The following is an 18,568-nucleotide window of genomic DNA, read 5'->3' on the forward strand; positions in this document are numbered from 1 at the left end:
TAGGTAAAAATTGTGAGTGAAATGTACAAATGAAAGATAAGGTCTAAAACCATCTCTTCTTTTCCACATCCTCATTCCTCCTTTCCAGAAACTTGAGTTTCTAAAAGATACACGAAAACTTCTTCCATTATTGAGTGCAATGGGAAAATGACCAATTCAGAGAAAAACATTCTTAATTTTCTGTCCAAAGGACGAAATTGAGAATTGAAAAATATGTCGAATTCTTGACTAGATAAGCTTTCTAATGTATAATATTGGTTTAATTAGAATCGATACATCATTTTAAAATTTTAATGTAACGTGAATCCAAGATTCTATAAACCTTGAAAATAGTTTGAGAAATTTTCGCTTGTCTTTTTTAAAGGTTGCCATAGGATGAAACCCCTCTGTCCCATCCAACAGGTAATCTTTTCGCACTTTCAAACAACTTTTTATTTTAGCTCTTTTTTTACTTCTTCAAATAACAACATATTATTTTTCATCATTTTTATTTACTATTTTATTATATGTCAATAGTTAAAATATTCAAATATAATTTGAATAATTCAATAAGTGAAGTATTGAAAGTTTGAAACTTGTAATATATTAATTTCACTTATTATAAAATACAAATAAAGAGTGAATTTAACTGTTCACTTTATTGAAACTTAATTTTAAGGATGAGACTTTAAAATAAAGAGCATTTCTACTTCAAAAAAATATATTTGAAATGCTCTTAAATACTTTGATTTACAATTATTCGCGGCAGTATGCCATACGTTAAAAGTGTTATTGCATTTGGATTATTGTAAACGTTATATATTTCAAATATTTAGTATTTAAATAACAAAATAAATTTCTAACTTAATTCAATTTCTTAATCTTGTTTAGGGAGAATGGAAAGGAAAGAATTACCATACTTGAATCCTTGATCTTATTTGTGAAAACAACAATCTTTAAGCAATTTAGACTAATTGAATAGATAATTTAATTTATTAATTATTAAAATCATTTTACGTGGAGATTTTGTAGAAGGCACAGTATATCTTGCCAATGCGCTACGACCATTTTACTGTTTGATACTGTTAAAAATACGATTAAAAATTAAATCAAAGTTAATAATTAATTTTAATCTTATATTTCAGAGGATCCACTATTTTTTAATAACATATTCCATCAACTTTTATTAAAATTCACTAAAAAATTGATTTTAATAATATCTGAGGATGATAAAAACAAAAATATAACCGGTACAGTGCCCTCTCTCTTTCTCTGCTGTACAAATATTTTCTTCTGCAACTCCAATAATGGACTCCATTTCACAAGTCTGAAGCAGAAAAGTACCAGCAATAATTGGTTGAGTTCATTGAATAAAGTCACTTAAGCCATATTGAAAAACAGAGTGTGAAGAGACAGAATGATGTGTTAAAAAATGATTGGGTGTTTTTATTTTAATTTTTCAAATTGTCCAATCATGCGTCGGCACGTGTTCCATCTGAATTTGAGTCTGGATGTTTAGCATGATTGGAGTTCATTTATTAAATTAAACAAATTGTAAAAGTCAAAGCATCAAAAACATAAGAATGCTTATATTTTATGGATATACAGCTTTTGATCCCCTGAATTTGGTAAATGAAATGAATGGGTAAGAACATGGAGATTATTTTATTTTAGTTTATTTTTTTAACAAAGAATATGTAGAACTTATTATCAATATCAAAATTCGGTCGAATTAAGTACCGTATATTTCTGACTATTTAGTCTTGAGTCAATATAATTAGAAATTCTCTTATTGGGAAAAATAAAGAAAATTGGAAAGAAAAAAGAGAGAAGAAAAAGGAAAGTATTGGAAGACTTGTGGTGTACTATTCTAAAAATTAAAACAAATGAGGAGTTATTTATGTCTATTTTATTAATAACCAAAACATTACAAAATTAGCCAAAGTTCCCCGATGCTCATCAAAATCAATAAAAAGGTCGTCATGGAATTTAGGGAAGGAGGCTCGATGGAATTGATGAAGTGGCAAAAATAACTGCACAGAGCTAGAGGGCTGATCTTTGAATAGGAAAAAGAAAAATAATAATAATAAGTGTTCGAACAAACAAATTTGTGAGTTGGAATATAACGACTTTTGAGGAAGAGAAATTGGCATAAATGCTCCCATCAGTGTACAAATGATCCTTAACATTTCATTATTGACGTTAACCTATTGATTGATTCTGTTTGCAAAAACTTCTTTTGTATGGTTTCTAGCCATTCATGTTATCAAACTATATCTATTTTAATAAAACGGCTACACACTCTACACATTTATGCACTTCAAGGATGATTTGCGTAAATTTTGTTAATTTCTATAATTTTTAAAGAAAATGTCAAACGAACATAATGTTTGACACAAAAGATGACACCACACTCACAATCGAGGTTTAAGTTCTGTGTGACTAAAATAATGCTGACCTCCCCATGTGTGTGCTATGTCAACCGTTGTGTCAACCTCTATATTCGTTTAGCACGACCCAATTTTTTAATGGTATCATTTATTTGCATGGTTACGAATATTCGTCACAAATAGTTCATTTTGTTAATAAAATTACATCATCCGTACCCAAATAATGTTATTTAATTACAGAGTGAGGTGTTCCATTTTTCTCTATTTGGTCTAGCTTGTTCCTTGACATCACTTTTTTATCTATCAATTTTTACTTATCATTTTAATTTTATCTCAATATATATAGCTTTGGAAAATCGAAAATGAATGGGACAGATGACATGATCCAAAATCACAAGGTGAAACAAATTTTAATTTCAATTAGCATGAAAATATTAAAAATAGAAAACATAATCACTACAAGTCTAAAAGTCGGATAATGTCAAAGGGAAAAATCTAACTCAAGTGGTGAGAGTGAAATCTTTTTCGATCATTTGCCTTGAGTACAAGATTCCTTGAGAGGATAAGAGTTAATTTTTCAAAAAACAGTCGAATAATGCAAAAAAATTTAAAATAAATATTCGAATATGCCATTCTTATTTCCTTTTTCTTTCTTTCTCTCTACAATATTCGAAGTTTTAATCATGACCGCAAAGAAATATGATTTTTAAAAAAATTGCAGAAATAATCTTCTAAGTGTATAAATGGGCCAATTTATATAAGTATTTTTTATTAAAAATGAATATACTTTAACGACAGAATGGACGGAAATAATCCAAAATGGACTATTGCATGTAAAATCAATAGGTTAAAGGGATCGACATCAAGAATGAAATGCTAAGGATCATTCACGTATAAAGGCCAATTTCTACATAAAGCTTCTGTATGGCCCACATCAAAATCCCATTCCCTAAAATGGAATTTCAGGTTTTGTGGGTCCCATTTAGTCTTCCACTTCTTCCGATAAGGTAGGACTTTGACTTTTCCATTCACTAAATTATGATAACAAAATTGATGATAAGTCATTTCATAAATTTAAGCAGTGCTTTAAAGGAAAAAATGGAAAGCTGCATACTGATCCGACTTCACATGAAGGTGGGACTGTTTATCTCTATGGATTTTCACCAGTTCGTTTTCTAGAAATTTTGAATTATCTATTTTTGAAAAATATGTGCGGAGATGTGTTTCGCGCAGATAGCCGCTAACAACTAAAAAGGGATCAGACGATTGTGTAAGGAACAAACCTCTTGAGACAAAGTCCCAAAAAGGAGTGTTTTATTGGCGATGGCTTTACAATTGGAACTTTAAACAAAATGCCTCCAAGGAGCGCAAGCACACGAGTACTGAAAAGAAATATTTTAAGTCTAAACTAAGGAATTAAAATTACATATTCTCTGTTTGAGAGTGTTTGATTCGGGGTCTTTTTGCTCTATGTCTTTTCTCCCTTTTATATTCCCTTGATACTCTCTTTGTGATCAACCGCTTAGAAACTGCTCAATTACTTTATAACTGCCCACTTTCTTCATGGTGGCCAACTTATCGTGGAACTACCATCTCTAAATGCTGCCACTACTCTTTGTCGTTTAACCGTCTTCAACTGAACTTCTTGAATCACGGAACGTGATAAGATTACCCAATAACTGCTTTGATAACTGTACTTTTGGATAACCATTAATACCTTGTGTTTGCTAAGATCCTGGGCGATTCGAAGATTTGGGCGAGAACGGGGTTATAACTCTGAGTGACTGCAAGGCACTTCATTCGCTCAGATCTTGGGCGTCTTGTAAGTTTGGGTGATGGTGTTACCGCGTTAGTAGGCTTCCACTGCATTCATTAATAACCCTATTTGGGCTTTCATCCTAAATTGCCGAGTTGGGCTTCATTCTTTGGGCTATTCGAATTGGGTTGTACTTTTAGCATGTCAACAATTACCCCCCAATATGGTAGAATTAATACCAATTATTAATTTTTGCCATATTCACTTTGTGTTTCCCGACAACATTTGAAATTTTCAAGAATTTCAATCATTATTTTCTTCCATAGCCTGAAAAGGTGCGACGTTGCAAATTCTTATAACCCCCAAATACACGCCATTTTTATCGCATTACTAAATTACGCCTCATTGTTCTGTGTTTCTCTTTCACAATATTACTGTTCATCTTCTTGCTTCTTTGCTACGTTTCTCAAACAAACCTCAACAAAACTTTATTTCGTTCCCAATGGCTGCTTCACAATCCCAATCTGGCAACTTTTTCAGTTTTGAAGACTTCCAGAAGATCCTCACTCGGCCATATATAACTCCGAACATCCTCGCACCAGCCAATGCCAAACTCAATGAATTCTATCTAGGTCCTTCATTCAACAACGCCGAGGTCGTCGAAAAAGTGACGGTGGGCCAGCTGTTCCCTTGTACTCAAGGCCCTCCATTTCTAAACTCTTTGCCGCTGAGGCCGCTTCGCGAAAGAGATATTCGCACTTAGCTTAAATCTGATGTTGTTTTCCGTAGATGGCATGCTCACCTTGTGAGCCGTGGTCCTACCAAGATAATTTGCTTCGCGAAAGAGATATTCGCACTTGGCCTAAATTTGATGTCGTTTTCGTAGATGGCATGCTCGCCTTGTAGACCTTGGTTCTACCAAGGCAATTTTTGATAGTGCTAGGATTTCTGATTTGTTAGAAATCTCTCTTCAACCCCCTATTTTTGATTCAGCGTTTTTCCCTATTGCATTAAATTTTTGGTCCTCTGAGTAAAATACTTTTGTTTTCCCTCTTGGTCCCATGTCCATTACTTTTAGGGATGTTGTGGCCTTAGTAAATTTGCCACCTTAGGGCGATACCATTTTCCCTGGTATTTTGATTTCTGGTCTCGCCCCAAAATTTGACAGAAAACTCACCGAGTCCTATTCAAGCCTGCAAAGCTGTTATAATCACTCAAGCGCTGAGCCTTCCCATGCTAAGCGTGTGGCCTTTATTCAGATTTGGCTTTGTAAATATGTTCTATGTATGCCAAGCATGAAACCTTCTATGAGCTATTTACCTATAGCGCACGAATTGGTGCGTGGCAGACCCCTGAATTTGTGTTCTTTCTTTTTGGCCGCCCTCTATAGAGGCATGGCTTCTCTTCAATTCCAATTGAAGAATGGTGCATCTCCCGCTAGCAGTGGGCCTCTTTGGTTCACTCAAATGTGATTTAGAGCCTATTTTCCCTTACTTGGTGCTCTATCCTTTTCCCTTCCTTCCGCTAGCTGCTATGGGCGAGCTATTGGCCCACTGAGCCCTGTAAATATGTCTAGAAGGGATATTTTTTCATTCTTTCATACTTTGAATTCAATTCCTTCTTTCTTTCCTTTTCCTCCATTTTTAACTCCAGATTATGTGCAACCCCCATCCACTCTGAACAGTGCGAGCACCTCTCTACTCGTTTGGGTTCAGTTTTTGACCGGGAGGGAGTTGTTCCATGATATTTTGACTGGAACCAATGCTAAAGCTGGGGTTGAAATATATGCTCCCCAATTTTTTGCTCGTCAACTTGGTTTTGGCCAAACTTGGCCTGTTCCCCCTTGTTATTCTAGAAATTTGATAGATCGCTTCCACACCATTAATAAGGCAGAGGCAAAAGCTATAGATGCTCGCAATATTCTTTTGACGAGTAACTTTTCATTAGCCCCTTCAGTCCTTGCCATGCCGTCCATCCCCTTTTTGAACAACTCTGGCCATCAGTGCAGCGCTGATTGTTTGCAACTGATGCCAATCGCGCTTTCCATTCACTGGATCAGCCGGACATTTCTTCCACTTCTCCTGTTTTGGTCACCCCTGTGTCCATTAGAAGTTCCTCCTCTTCCATTCGTGCTAAACAGTCTGTTCGTCCATCTACTTCTCTTCCTGCCAAGCCTACTGTAGCTAAGAGTGCCCCAAGCCGCAAACGGCCAGCCTCAGCATCTCCCATTTTCGAGGATGATAATGATGATGATGACACTCCTCTCATTGTCAGGAGAAAGGTAATTAAATTAGTTTACTCACAAGCATACCTTTCTATACTTGAACTTTTTTATGTGCTGATGGTTTATTCGGATTTCTCAGAAAAGCTCAGCCTTTCCTTTGAAAGTTTTGGTGTTGGCAGCTCCTGCTCCATCATCCTCTGCTGAGGCTGCTTCATCCTAACTAGTTGATAAAGGGACTACATTTAAAAAGAAACCTTCAGTCCCGAAATCCTCATCACAACCAATGGATGAGCCATCTTCTTTCCAGGGCATCAGCCCCCCAAACGTCGAACCAGAAGGTAATACATTTTTTTTATGTTTTACCTTTGCTTGTGTTATTAGTTTTTGATTTGTTGCTTTTTGAGTTTTGCAAATACTCCCATGGGTTTGCCTGTTGTGGCAAAGTCTTCTCGCTCAGACAAGGGGAAGTCCTCACAAGTGGTGGAACCACAGGTGGTAGATTTGGCTGGGGATATGCCACCTCTCAAGATTGCTGATGAGGTAATCTCTGCTTCACTTTTACTTCCACTTTGTTCATTGTAGTAAAAACCTTCAATGTTGGCAACTTTTTTTGGAGGATGCTGATAAGATTGTGCGTTCCATCCAGAACTTGTTCACTTCCTGGGGGCAAGTCAAGACGTCTTGCCCTACTTCAATTAGTCGTCCTTCTGCTTCTTCAGAGGAAGATATGAAGTTTTTCAAGCAGTCGATATTTGAGTATGTGTTCTTTATGGATATGGACATCGGTCAGGCTAGTGCTGCCAAACATAAGGATAATCTTGAGCATTTGAGTGCGAAGTTGGAGCAAGCACTGACACTTCCGTCGCTCAATCTTTCTGCTGATTTTAAAGCGACGTTGAAAATTGTCCATTTCGAGATTCTCTCCTTACTGGCCAAAAATGTTGAACTGAAGGCCAAAAGTACTCAATATCTTCGTGCTGTATTTGAAAGAGAATCTTTGCTTCTGGAGATCAACAAAGCTGAGGAAGAATTGAAAGAAATCTCTTCTAAAGTCATGATTGAAAACTCTTTGATGACTAGTTTGACTGCACAGATGAAGGAGTTTCAAGCAAAGATGGACAACTGCAAGGCGAGAATGGCTGCCAAAAAATGCAATGCCTCCCAAGGAATTAAGCGAACCAAATCTTTGGTCGAGCGGTACAAGAAGCTAGAGGTTGATGATGATTTTGTGGCTGAATTGAATATCACTTCTTCTCAGCAGAGCGAGAATTGGGGGAGACTTAGGGAAAGGATTCGTTCAATCTAGGGCGATTTGTAATTAAGACATCTAATGCCTTAACTTTTCTTTTTGTAATTTTATATTAATTTTCCCCTCGTAACCTCGTACTAAATTCTGAACATAACAGCAACCATTATCATTAATGAACGATTAACTTGTCTTCTTGTGTATTTATTAACGTTGTCTTTAATCGTCAACCCCCCAAACATTTAACTGCTTTATGGTAAGATTCACGCACATTTTCTCTTGGTATTTCTGTCTCTTTCCCCAAGATTTCGGGCCATTTGATTCTAGTTACTAGGCACGAATGTGGCTGTTCATATTCTGTCTCTTCACCTTCACGCCTCTATAAATGCACTTATATTCCACACTTGTCATTTTCACTTCCATTCTCTTCTTCAAAATCAATTTGCTGCCATTGTTCGGCATTTTGATAATCGATCCAAAACCTTCATTTTCCATGGAAATTGATCATTTGATCTGCCCATTTTGCCATCTTTCTTGATGTCACCTTTGGTATGAGAGATATAGGAAATATTCTTTGGCCAGCAAAGTTCTTCCCATCGTCTCCATGTTCCTTACAAGGAGTTCGATGATGGAAGACAATTTTTGAGGACGTCTGCAAGCCACCTTGCTTGCTGAGAGTGCTTTTCAGCCTCCTTACCCGTCATTGCAGCGATGCATTTAGGAAGGAGATTTGAGGGCGTTTCATCTTCCTTTCTGCTTGCTGAGAGTGCTTCTCGATCTCTCTACTTGCCTTTGCAGCAGTACGATCAGGATGGCAATCAAGGCCAATACACCTTTACTCGACGATCGACCGGGAGATTAGTTTGCTCTTAATTGTAGTTTATAGAGCATTTAGCATCTTGTATTTTGCAACTTTGTAATGAGCGTTCGATAATAAAGGAATTTATTTGAACGTATTTCACTCTGGCCCTTTTTACTCTACGATCGTTCAACGCAATTTGATTACGCTTTTATTTGTTCACTTTCCCATAAGGAAGGAACATATTTTTTTAAATATTTGCCATTAATGAACCTCATGTGCTTGGTGCCGTTTAAATCTTCCAAATGATAGGCTCCATTAGACAACACATTATTTACTTTATATGGTCCTTCCAATTGGGCAACCACTTGCCATACCTTGGATCTTTGCTATCCAAAGGGAGTACTGTTTTCCAAACCAATTCACCCAGGTTGAACGACTTGGCTATAACTTTTTTATTATAAAATTTAGCCATTCTTCGTTTTTGAACTTACAATCTATCTAGGACGTCCAACTTTAATTCATCCAACTCCAATAAGTTTTGAACTAGTGATTCGGTATACTCATCACTACTTAACTTATGTTGCAAACACACTCTGATTGATTGCACGTTGATTTCCATAGGCAAAATGCCTCTTGTCCATAAGTAAGTTGGAAAGGAGTAATTTTTGTACTTGACCGAGGCGACGTCCTATAAGCCCATAAGGCCTTGTTTAGACATTCGTGCCAATTTCATCTATCATTTTTCTTATGATATTTTTTAGAATCTTATTAGAAGATTCTGCTTGCCCGTTAGATTGAGCGTAATATAGTGTGGAGTTCATTAATTTAACTCCAAACTCACTCGAGAATTTATTCACTTGATCCCCATTTAAAGATGTTCCATGATCTACCATCAAAGTTTGTGAAATTCCAAATCTATAAATGATATGATCACAGATAAATTTTATGACATTCTTTTGGGTGATCTCTTTTAAAGGTACTGCTTCTACCCACTTAGTGAAATAATCAGTTGCAACTATAACAAAGGTATGTTACTTGGATGATGGGGGATAAATCTTCCTTATTAGGTCTATTGCCCAACCCTTAAACGACCAAGGTTTAATAATAAGTGTCATCTCTCGTGCCGGCCCTCTTTGTATTGGACCATACTTTTGGCATGCTAGACAACTCTTTACATACTGAACGCATGATTCTCCCATCTTTGGCCAAAAATATCCATTTCTAATAATTAACCATCTCATCCTTTGGCCTGCTTGATGAGCTCCACATATTCCTTCGTGCACTTCAACCATGATCGTCTTGACTTCTTGCAAACTTACACATTTTAGCAATATACCATCAGAACGTTTCTTAAACAACTCTTCGTCTATCAATGCATAGTTTAGCAAACGCAACTTCATTTTTCTACTATCTCCTTTATTAGGTTTTTTAAGGAACTCCTTAATCTCTGCCCTCCAATCTATTACATCTCCATCTTGTATGCAATGAATTTCAATCGTTCTCGCCCTTCTTTGGATCACGGGCAATATTGCTCCATACTCACAAGTGGATTTCCAATTTAAAACCTTTGAGTACCCTGAGGCCATCTGAGCCAATTCATTTGCTACGTCATTATATGTCCTATTAACACATTGAAGCTCTATTTGGTCGAATTCTTCCAACAACTCTTGGGCGATTTCATATTGACTTATAATGGAATCACTTTGGCATTTAAAATCACCAATCAATTGGTGAATTACCAATTGAGAATCGCCTCTAACAATCACATTCTTTATCCCCATATCTATCATTAATTCTAGGCCCACGATTAAGGCTTCGTATTCGGCTTGATTGTTGGTGCACATTCTGTTCAAAGTGAATGCGAACTTATAACAAATTTCTAAAGGATTTATCAATGCTATCCCTACTCCTGCACCTTTAGAGGTTTTCGATCCATCGAAATATAAAACCCAAGATTTTAATTCGAATGAATTGATCTCTAACTCAATTTCTTCAGACATATCAAGGCATGGATGATCAGCCAGAAAATTAGCCAAAGCCTGATTTTTGACTGCCTTTTGGGGTATGTATTGTACTTCGAATTCTAATAAGGCTAATGTCCAAAAGCCTACCCTTTGGTGCAAAATAGGGTGAGAGAACATATACTTAACTAAATTTACTTTAGAAATTAAATAAACAATTACGGACCATAAATAAGCCCTTAATTTTGTACATGTGAAATACAATGCAAAACATAATTTTTCAATGGCAGAATAATTACATTCACATTTTGTTAACCGTCTGGTCAAGTAGTAAATCACCCTTTCTTCACCAAATTGGTCTTTCTGCTCGACCATTCCAGTTATTGATTCTTCTTCTGCCGATACATACACTTTCATTGACCGTCTTTGGATTGGTGACACCAACACTAGTGGACTTGATAAATATGTCTTTAGGCTTTCAAAAGCCTTCTGATGCTCTTCTTTCCAGACGAATTAGTCCTGATTTTTCAACTTTAAAAGAGGCGAAAAAGTTTTAGTTCGCCCTGCACATTTAGAAATAAAGCGTCTTAAAAAATTTACTTGGCCTAGAAACATTTGCAATTCTTTTTTGTTGCTAGGTAGTTTGGCCTCTAAAATGACCTTCGCTTTATTCTTATCAAGTTCAATCCCCCTTTTGTGTACTAAGGAACCAAGAAAATTCCCGGTATGAACCTAGAAATATTTGCAATTCTTTTTTGTTGTTAGGTGGTTTGACCTCTAAAATGGCCTTCGCTTTATTTTTATTAAGTTCAATCCCCCTTTTGTGTACTAAGAAACCAAGAAAATTCCCTGCATGAACACCAAATGCACATTTCAAGGGATTTAACTTTAGTTTATATTACTTCATTTGCTCAAATGAACATCTTAATTGTTCAAAATGGTCCTCTTCTTTAAGGGATTTGACCACTATATCATCTACATACACTTCAATAAACTTTCCTATCATATCATGAAAGATCAAATTCATTGCCCTTTGATAAGTTGCTCCTCATTTTTCAGGCCGAAAGGCATAACTACCCATTTAAAACATCCTAGAGACCCAGGATATCTAAAGACAGTTTTGTGTATATCTTCTTCAGTTATGTAAATTTGATTGTATCCTGAATACCCATCCATGAAGGAATACATTACATGTTAGGCAGTCGAGTTTACTAAAGAATCTACCGTGGGCATTGGATATTCATCTTTAGGTGTGGCTATGTTTAGATTCCTAAAGTCTATGCACACCCTTAGTTTACCATTCTTTTTCAATACCGGCACGATATTGGACACTCATTCGACATATCTGGCCGTTCTAATAAAGCTTGCTTTTAATAATCGCTCTATCTCTTCCTTAATTTTAGGGAGTACATTAGGAGCGAAACGCCTAGGAGGTTGCCTATAAGGTTTAAAATTAGGCTTGGTTGGTAATTTATGTTCCACCAAATCTCTATCTAAATCAGGCATATGTTCATATTCCTAAGCAAAACAATCTTTTTACTCCTTTAATAAAGAGATTAATTTATCACTAACCTCTTGATCGAGCATTTGGCTGATGAACATTGGGCGATCTTCTCTTTCATTGCCAATATTCACTTTAATCAGGGGGTCTTGTGCTTGAGCGTATCCAGGCTTGGCGATCCTTATCATTTCGTCGTCCAGTTCCCTTGCAGGCACTTTTTCTTTTAAACAATCCACCTTGTTGACTTCTCGGCCAATACTTTGTTCCAACTCGAACATTGCCAATTTGTCTCTTAATGCTTTCAAGGCTGTTACTTCTTTCGTCTTGTCCTCGCATTCTTTATTGAAAGCCATTAATTTGACTTTAAAGGCTTGAATATCGACCATTTGTCTTTTTTACTTACAACTTATTTAAAACTCCTTGATTATTCTTTTGCCAATTACTGGCTCCTCCAAGACCACTATGTTTGGCCTCATCTGACTGAACATTTCAGTGAGTGCATCCACCGAAAACGGCTCTTCACTCTACGCGACAATCTGAGTTTCTTCTCCATCTTGGACTACTCTGACAGGTCCATAATTTCCTTCATATATAAACATTTCTACTGAGTTTGCTTCTGCGACAAAAGGCCTATGATCGGCTTGCACCACCTCTACTTCGCCCTTGTCATTCCAAAAAACTAGGCACTGATGGAGCGATGAAGGTATACAGCGACTTCCGTGTATCCAATCTCTTCCTAATAACACATTGTAACTAGTGGGACCATCTATTACAAAGAAGACTATGGTCCTAGTAGTTGTTCCTATAGTTATATCCAATGGCATAACCCCTTTGGATAAAGTTGCTCCTCCATTGAAACTCGTCAGGATGACTTTCGTTGGGATCATATCTCCTTTTGTCTTTGCGAATTTCCTCATCATCCTAGATGGAATGGTGTTTATAGCTGCTCCATTATCGACAAGCACTTTTGCCATAGGTATGCCGTTAACTAGAGTTTTAACGTACAATGGCCTCAAGTGTTCGGTCAATTTCATGGCTGGTCGCTTGAAAATAACTTTTTTGGCAACACTTATTTCCACTTCCTGCTTGTCCCCTGTTGAGTTACCTTTTTGTGAAAAGTCAATGTGCAGCATATCGCACTGAGCCTCTGTCTCCTGAATTTCCTTTTTACTGTTTTCTAATGCATCTTCTTCAGTTACCCAACCTGTGGGAGGAGGCATTATTCTTGGAAGTGATCCATACTTTTCAAAGCGAGGCACTCTCTTCTTCTTTTTGGGCGACCCGTACAGCACGTAAAAATCGAAAGAACGCCCAGATGGTTCTCCCAATAAGTCTACTTCACGAACTCGCTCTCGATGTAGATGCTTCAACAGAGTGTTGAACAATACTCTCTTCTTCTTCTTTCTGCCTCTAGAACGATTTCTTCTTCAATGTCTGTTATACCATCATCTTCTTCACCATTGTAGGCCTCTCTAGAAGTTTGGCCTTCTTCATATTCTAGCATGTATGCTTCTTCTTCGTTATCCTCCCTTTCTTCTTCTCCTTTCTCTTTATTCTTGAACTCATTGGCTAGTAAATAGTTACTAGCCACGACAGGAGGTAACGTACCAAACTGAATAGTAAGGGGTTGATCTGGATCTTCTCCATCCCTTTTGTTTCGCTCAAACTTCGACCTCCCAGAAGAAGTCTCTGGCAATTCTTCCATAGGTTCGCCTGTTCCAGTCTCTTCACTGTCTTTGAGAACATTTTAACTGGCTGCCTCGAGTAGTCTAGGTGCCTTTGGACGTAGCATTCCCTGCTGTTGCCTTATCATTCGCCCATAGTTCCGTTGAAAACGCCTATGTTGGGTTCTAGTCATCTCGTTGAAAGGTATCGCCCTTTTAGCTTTATACTGGAACGAACGCCATACATTTGGTTGACGAGGTTGCGGTCTGAATGTTTTTCCATTATTTACTGGCCTGAACTGCCTCTCAAAAGGCGGTCCCTTATAGAACAATGTACCATGCCCTCTACCAGGCTGAGCGTTTGGGAAAAAACTAGGGCGATGGTGATGCTGCCATATCCCTGGTTTCTCTGCATTTGCACTCACTTCTTTTTTGTACCTTGCACATGGGACGTCTTCGTCCTTTTTGGGCTCCTTCCCTTTGATACGTTCAAAGACACTGGGATGTGGTCCAGCTTCTTCTTCTCCATCATCTATAACCAATTTGAATTTTGGCAACTTGTTTCTAAAACCAGACGCCACCATGTTCACTCCAAGTGGCTGTGGAAAAGGATTTTCATCCACTGCCATCTTCCTCTTATCCTCGAACGTAATTCGTCATTTTTCAATGGCATCCTGTAACACATGGCGAAAAACTAAACAATTGTTAGTCAAATGTGACCATGCATTATGCCACTTACAATATTTTTTACCCTTAATTTGTTCAGGGCTTGACAATTTATACTTATCGCTCAGCTTTATCTGCTTATCTTTATATAATTTATCAAATATAAGGTCAACTTTGTTTATATCAAACGAGAACGTTCTAACCTTTATGTTTTCATCTTTTATAGGCTTATCTTTGCCTGACGGTCTAGGCTTAGCCATTATAGGACAAGTATATGTGTCTCCTTTAACTAATTCAGCCAAACACATTTTGGTTTGATTGTAATACTCGTCGTTAATGGTATGGACATCAAAATTTGGGTCTCTATAATAAGTCCCTTTGCTGGAATTTTTCATTTGTTCTTCCTCTCTTATTAATCGTTCATACCTAATCACGTTCGTGCTCAATTGGAAAAAATCAGGAAATTTCTTGTCTTGGAACTTCTTCTTCAGATCAAAACTTAGACAACCTTGAGCGATTTTGACAAACTCCTTTTCGGGCAAAGATAGAAAACATTTACTTCTTGCTTTTTTGATCATTTGAAGGAAATCTTCTGCCCATTCGTTTGGCATTTGATGTAGATTCCTCAAATCGGCCAAAGTAACTTCAGACTCAGTCTTATAAAACTGAGCGTGGAACAATTACTCCAATTGTTGCCATGTTTGAACAGAATTTGCTGGTAAATTAATGAACCAGGAGAAGGTTACTCCTGTTAATGAACTAGGGAATAGTCTCATTTTATGGTAATCAGTTACGTCACCACTTTGTAGTGTGAATCGCCTTATGTGTTCTAGAGTAGACATCTCTCCTAAACCGGTAAACAGTGAGAATTCTGGCACTTTATACCCTCTAGGCCACGGATATGCTTGGTCTACCCAATTAGGATATGACTTTGTGTAAGTCGGCCTAATGACAGGACGTACTCCAAAAGCCATCTGGTTCTGTACAATTTTCATAATCTGATTTCTCAACATGACGTTGGGGTCATATGGAATTCCTACAGGTTGGTTGACCGGTTGATTTGCTTGAAGCCTGATATCTGGTCCTTGATTGGGAACAAAGTTACCATGATTTGGACAATTGTTACCATTAGTCTGAACATTTATTCCTTCATTAACACGTGAGGTATTCTGCCCATTATTTAGGACATTATCTCTTACATTTGGATTACCCCCCAAGTTAGATGTACCAATGCCACTATTCTGATTTGGTATTGCACCACCCCCCTGGTTTGAAGTACAGGGATCAAAAGGTGGTTCTACCCCTTGATTTAAACTTAGGACTGGGGGATTATGTCCCACAATTGTCCTAGTTTGAAAGTGGTTTGTAGGAGGCACAACTGGCTGACAAATTTGGCCTACTAACTTATTCATTATTTCGTTCAAAGTATTCAGTTGTTTGGCCATGTTGTCATAATATGCATTTTCATTCTGGGTAAATCTTTGCATATTATGAATATTTCGTAGATTTACCTGTTCAACGACATCTTGTGTGAGTTCTCCAAGTAATGCACGCATGGTTTGAGGAGTCAACTCTGTCATTGGTTCATAACGACTGTGATTGCTCTGATCCTGTCCATCTCTTCATGGAGAGCTATGCTGCTCCTCATATCGCTCGATTACAGACTGGACTCCTCCCTGGCTTGCTGTTTCCTTATCGAATTTCTGAGGCATATTGTTTCACCTTTTGTATCTTCAACACCAAACACCAATGTCCCACTAGGCGTGCCAAATTGTTTCGCGCGGGTAGTCGCTAACAATTAAAAAGGGATCAGACGATTGTGTAAGGAACAAATCTCTTGAGACAAAGTCTCAAAAAGGGATGTTTTATTGGCGATGACTTTACAATTGGAACTTTAAACAAAATGCCTCAAAGGGGCGTAAGCACACGAGTACTGAAAAGAAATGTTTTAAGTCTAAACTAAGGAATTGAAATTACATATTCTCTGTTTGAGAGTGTTTGATTCGGGGTCTTTTTGCTCTATGTCTTTTCTCCCTTTTATATTCCCTTGATGCTCTCTTTGTGATCAACCGCTTAGAAAGTACTCAATTACTTTATAACTGCCCCCTTTCTTCATGGTGGCCAACTTATCGTGGAACTGCCGTCTCTAAATGCTGCCACTATTATTTGTTGTTCAACCGTCTTCAACTGAACTTTTTGAATCGCGAAACGTGATAAGATTACCCAATAACTGCTTCGATAAATGTACTTTTGGATAACCATAATACCTTGTGTTTGCTAAGATCCTGGGCGATTCGAAGGTTTGGGCAAGAACGGGGTTATAACTCTGGGCGACTGCAAGACACTTCATTCGCTCAGATCTTGGGCGTATTGTAAGTTTGGACGATGGTGTTATTGCGTTCGTGGGCTTCCACTGCATTCATTAATAACCCTATTTGGGTTTTCATCCTGAATTGTTGAGTTGGGCTTCATTCTTTGGGCTATTCGAATTGGGTTGCACTTTTAGCATGTCAACAAGATGGAATTCGGCGGATTAATTCATATGGAATCCACAACTTTTCAACCATAAACTCGATCAAATATACAAAGGCTTACTTTTCATATTTGTTCCAATTTCCTTTTCTTTCTCCCTTGTTTTCCTTTTTGTCAATCTCCCTGTTTTCTATATAAAAATTAAAAACAGGCAAAATTTTATTAAAATAGTTGTTATAACATTTTCCTCTCACTTCTTCTTCATCCAATTTCTCTTTCTTTTTTTATAATGTAAGAGAAACAGAATTTGATGCAATGTATGAGCAGATTAATCCATATAAATCGGACCCTAAATTCTTTTTCCCTTTTTCGCCCATTTATGTTTTCGAGCCTTAATTCTTGAAATGAAAGATTTTCAATTTTTACCAACTAATTCGTTTAATTGAATATAAATATATACCACTAAGGTTTTGTAAAAATATTAATCCTAAAGTACCTATAATCCAACCATATATCACCTAATCAAATGTCATATTTATCAACGCACTGCAACATTTTTGTAATTGACATAATGAAAGAATTATGTATTACGTATAGGATGAAATACAAAATGTTGACTAGTCGGAATTCTCATCAACGTCCACTCCATAGTCATCCTTATATATTTGTCTTTTAGCTTTCGGGTTCAAACTCATCTTCTTCTTCGTGGTTTTGGAAGGTCGAAGTAAGGTTTTCGACTGTGGCACCTGCACACAAGGCTCGTTCTTTGTTAGAAGATTCAACCAAATCACGAGAAAGGTCATATGTTACGAATTTTGTGGGTTAAGGTTGTTGCCATTTTTACCTTCTTCTTCATGGTTTTGGAAGGTGGAACGAACGTTTTCGACTATGGCGCTCATTATATTTGATAAAAGTTGAAGCATTTCTGTTCGCTATAATATCTCCTATCATATTATACACTGGAGTGAAATAAGCATCCAGTGGGTTTCCAGTAGCCGGCCCTCCTTTGAACACTTTAAGTGTCGCTCTTGCGATTTTTGAAGGAAAATTATTGTTATTGACTCCAAAAAATATTGTTAACAGATACCGGACCCACCCGCACACACGCAAACCTAGTTTAGCACGCTAAGACACGTGGAGGATCTAAAATAGACAGATCAAGGGTGTGGGAACGGCTCAAAAGCGTGGGATGAGAACGTTCGAAATTCGACGAGATGTTTGCATAATGATCATACAATAATTACCAATTGATGTTCATAGAATGTGCGTTTGAATTCGTGTTGTATTGTATTGCAAGATGGTAAAGAGATTGTATTAAGAGAGTAAAAAATGTGTAATCTTGGTTCTTCTATTGAATCTTACATTATCCTTGTGAGAGATGTATGTGGGAGTATTTATATTATACATGCCGCCTCATCTCACAAGTTTACATGTCAAATTATAGACATCACATTTGACTTCTTAACCTGCTATGCATTTATTAATTGGCAGAGCTGCCGCTACTTTGATAAGACAAAACATTTACACTCTATGATGGGTATCCCATCAATCAATTAGGAAGAATTATTGTGTAAGACTAAATCTCTAGAGAGGAGTGCTGCTTAGGGCGTCTGGACCTTGGTATGATGGGCCTCGACGTGAAGGGCCTGGGCAAGACAAACCACCTCGGCCTACACACTTCGACGTCAACATTTGAGTCATGTTATGGGTGTTGCTTTTGTATGTTGGTTGACTTCTATTGACCTAGGGGCCTCGGCCGGAATGTCATGTGGTTCAGCATGAGTGAGTCATTGGCTCCAGTGGGTCGATCAAGTGTGTCAACACGTAACAATTGTGTTACAAGCATATAGTTGAATTCAATACTAATTAAGGATGGCCAAAAAAATAAATAATAATAATAAAATAAA

This window comes from Olea europaea, chromosome 12, assembly GCF_002742605.1.
Source record: "Olea europaea var. sylvestris chromosome 12, O_europaea_v1, whole genome shotgun sequence".
Lineage (NCBI taxonomy): Eukaryota > Viridiplantae > Streptophyta > Magnoliopsida > Lamiales > Oleaceae > Olea > Olea europaea.